Genomic DNA, 4,474 nt, shown 5'->3' on the forward strand with positions numbered 1-4,474 from the left:
AAGCCAGGCTTGGGGCTTGATCCCGGGACCTGGAGATCATGATCTGAGCTGAAGGCAGATGTGTTTTTTGTTTTTTGGTTTTTTTTTTAACCAACAATATTGTCTTTTTTAATTATCAAAAATGGTCTTACATAACAAGAATCTTCTCAAATTATTCTGAAGTATATACCACATACTTTTTCATTTCAAAGTATTCACTGAGAAGACATAATATTTTCCCACCTCTTTTCCAACTACAATTCATGTTGGAATCCTTTATTATATTTTATTAATAGTTCAGAGGCCCATGATTGTTGAATTGGTGAGGGCAAAGATATCAGGCGATTTGCATATATTTGAGTCTCATTGCCAACTCAACTTGGGGAAGACTGTGAGCCACAGAGAGGAGAATGCCTGGCATTTAGGAGTCATTCAATAGATAAAATTAGAAGAAAAAAAAAAAAGTCATGTTCGTACAGACCTATGTATGTATGTTAACTTGTATGTATGTTAACTTGTCTTATTTCAGTATCAAATTAAAACTTCTGAAATTCCATTTTAAACAGTGGTAATAACAGCTAGATATCTTGTATCCTAAAATTTTTTTCTCAGAATGGGATTTCTTGGACTTTTCCACATAGTTTTTCTCAGTCCTAGCCAGGATCAAGCACTCTTCCTGTTAATTTATATGTCTTTCTTTATTTTTTAAAAAAAAATTTAATTTTTTTTATTAACATATAATGTATTATTAGCCCCAGGGGTACAGGTCTATGAATTGCCAGGTTTACACACTTCACAACACCTACCATAGCACATACTCTCCCCAGTGTTCATAACCCAACCACCCTCTCCCTACTTACCGACCCTGGGCAACCCTCAGTTTGTTTTATGACATTAAGAGTCTCTTATGGTTTGTCTCCCTCCCAATCCCATCTTGTTTCATTTATTCTTTTCCTACCCCCAAACCCCCCACGTTGCATCTCCCCTTTCTCATATCAGGGAGCTCATATAATAGTTGTCTTTCTCCGATTGACTTATTTCGCTAAGCATGTTCCATCCACATTGTCGCAAATGGCAAGATTTCACTTCTTTTGATGGCTGTATAGCATTCCGTTGTGTATATATATATACCACCTCTTCTTTAGCCATTCATATGTTGTTGGACATCTAGGTTCTTTCCATAGTTTGGCTATTGTGGACATTGCTGCTATAAACATTTGGGTGCACGTGCCCCTTTGGATCACTACATTTGTATCTTTAGGATAAATACCCAGTAGTGCAATTGCTGGGTCATAGGGTAGTTCTATTTTCAACTTTTTGAGGAACCTCCACGCTGTTTTCCAGAGTGGTTGTACCAGCTTGCATTCCCACAAATAGTGTAGGAGGGTTTCCTGAAGGCGGATGTTTAACCAACTGAGCCACCTAGGCACCCCTTGTTTGGGGATTGTTGACAGAAGATTAATCAAAATAAAATAAAAAGACCAATGAAATAATAGATATTGTAGTAGAAACTATCTAAACTGAAGTAAACAGAAAAATAAAATAATATCAGTTACCCTTGGGGAAATACTGTTGTAATTGAAGTCCAAGAAAAAAGAAGAAATATTTGAAGAAATAGTGGCCAAACATTATCAGTTTTGTTTCAGATTATATATTTAGAAATCCAAGAAGCTAGACAAATCTGAAGCAGAAAGATCATATAATTTAAACTGTAACAAAGCACATTGCAAACTGTTTATAACAATGATAGATACATTTTATAAGAGTCAGAGAAAAACACCACATACAGAGAAATAGAAAAAAAAATACAGTTAGTATATCAGATGACTTTATATATATAAGGACAGTTTTTATAGCAGTGAAAAAAAAAAGAATGCTGATGTAAAATTAAAGTGGCACTGAAAATACCTCACAAAAATGAAGAGGAAATGGAAACCTCTATAGACAAGCAGGAGCTGAGAGAATTCATCATGAGCAGACCTATACTTTTGGAAATTGATTTTTTAATTTTAATTCAAGTGTAGTTAACATACAGTGATTTGTTAGTTTCAAGTGTAAAACATAGTAATTCGACACTTCTGTGCATTACTCAGTGTTCATGATAAGTGCATTCCTTAATCTCCACCCATCCCCCCACCCTCCTTTCCTCTGGTCGCTTAGTTTTTCTAAAGGTAAGAGTGTGGGTGTTTTTTGGTCTTTTTTTCCCTTTGCTCATTTGTTTTCTTTCTTACATTCCACATACGAGTGAAATCATTTAGTATTTATCTTTCTCTGACTGACTTCGTTTCGTGTAGTAATCTCTAGCTTCACCCACACCATTGCAGTTGGCAAGATTTCACTCTTACTTATGGCTGAATAGTATTTCGGTATGTGTACCTCTTCATTTTATTTGTTTGTTTGTTTGTTTATGTGCATGCACGAGTGATGGAAGGACCTGGGAGTGGGGGAGAGGAAGAGGGAGAATCTCTCAAGCAGAGTCTGCACTTAGCATGGAGCCCAATTTGGGGCTTGCTCTCGCGACCCAGGGAACCTGAGCTAAAACCTAGAGTCAGAAGCTCGAATGATCAAGTCACCCAGGTGCCTCTACCATGCCTTCTTTATCCATTCATCTGTGAGTGGACACTTGGGCTTCTTCTGTAATTTGGCTATTTTAAATAATGCTGCAATAAACATAGCGATGAATTCGTGTTTTTATATTTTGTGTGTGTGTGTCAATACTAGAGTGTGATTACTGGATTGTAGGATGGTTCTGGTTTTAACGTTTGAGGAGCAACATTTAATGTTTTCTATAGTGGCTGCACCGGTTTGCATTCCCACCAACAACACAGGAAGGTTTCTTTTTCTTCATGTCCTCACCAGCACTTGTTTCTTGTGTTGCTGATTTTAGCCATTCTGATGAATGTGAGGTGATATCTTATTGTAGTTTTGATTTGCATTTCTCTCGTGATGAGTGATGCTGAGCATCTTTTCATGTGTCTGTTGGATATCTTCTTTGGAGAAATGTCTTTTCATGTCTTCTGTTCATTTTTAACTAGATTATTTTGTTTTGAGTGTTGGGTTATAGAAGTTCTTTGTATATTTTGAATGCTGACCATTTATCAGACATGCCATCTGCAGATATCTTCTCCCATTCAGTAGGTTGTCTTTTAGTTGATTGTTTCCTTCTCTGTGCAGAAGCCTCTTATTTTTATGTAGTCCCAATAGTTTATTTTGCTTTTATTTCCTTGCCTGGAAAGATATTAAGAAAAATGTCACTGTGGCTGATAGCAGAGACATTATTGCCTCTCCTCTCTTCTAGGATTTTTATTGTTTCAGGTCTCAAATTCAAGGCTTTAAACGATTTTGAGTTGATATTTGTGTATGGTAAAAGAATGTGGTCCAGTTTCATGCTTTTGTAGCTGGCCAGTTTTCTCAAGACCATTTGTCAAAGATACTGTGATACTGTCTTTTTCCCATTGTGTATTCTTGCCTCTTTTGTGAAAGATTGACTACAGACTATATAACTATAACATGTGGGCTTATTTCTGGGTTTTCTTTTCATTTCTCTTGATCTATATGTCTATTTTTGTGTGTGCCAGTACTATGCTATCTTAGGTACTATAGCTTTGTAATATAACTTGAAACCTAGATACTTGTGATACTTCCAACTTTCCTTTTCTTTTCCAAAATTGTTTTGGCTGTTTGAGGTCTTTGGTAGTTCTATATAAATTTAGGATTGTTCTAGTTATGTGAAAAATGCTGTTGGTATTTTGATAGGGATTGTATTAAATGTGTAGATTGCTTTGTGTAGTACTGACATTTTGACATTATTTGTTCTTCAAATTCATGAATATGGAAGTGCCTTTCCATTTGTTTGTGTCATCCTCAACTTCTTTCATCAGTGTTTTATAGTTTTGAGAGTATGCTTCTTCAACCTTTATCAGTTTTCTCCTAGGTATTTTTTTTTTGGTGCAGTTGTAAATAAGATTGTTTTCTTCTCTTTCTGCTGCTTCATTATTAATATATAGAAGTGCAACAGATTTCTGCATATTGATTTTGTACCCTACCATTTTACTGAATTCATTTATCAGTTCTAGTAGTTTTTTGGTGGAGTCTTTCCAGTTTTCTACAGTGTCATGTCATCTGCACAGGGGGAAAGTTTTACTTTTTCCTTAACAATTTGAGTGCCTTTTATTTCTTTTTGCTATCTGATTGCTGTGACTATTATAGAAAGTTTAAATTCTTCAGAAAAATGGAAAATGATGGTAGATGGAAATTTGAATATAAGCAAAAGAATAGTGTCATGATGGTAAATATGTGGAAATATAAAATATGTTATTTTCTTACTTTAAATCTCTTAAAGAGAATTGGCTGCTTAAAACAAAGCTAAGATTGCACTTTGTTGTTAATCATATATGTAGAAATGACACATGTGACAGCAAAAGCACAAGATGGTGAGAAGACAAGAATTCAGTATATTGTTTTAAGGTTCTTGGACAACAGATGATATATCATT

Source organism: Mustela erminea, chromosome 15 (genome assembly GCF_009829155.1).
Source record: "Mustela erminea isolate mMusErm1 chromosome 15, mMusErm1.Pri, whole genome shotgun sequence".
NCBI classification, from domain to species: Eukaryota; Metazoa; Chordata; class Mammalia; order Carnivora; family Mustelidae; genus Mustela; species Mustela erminea.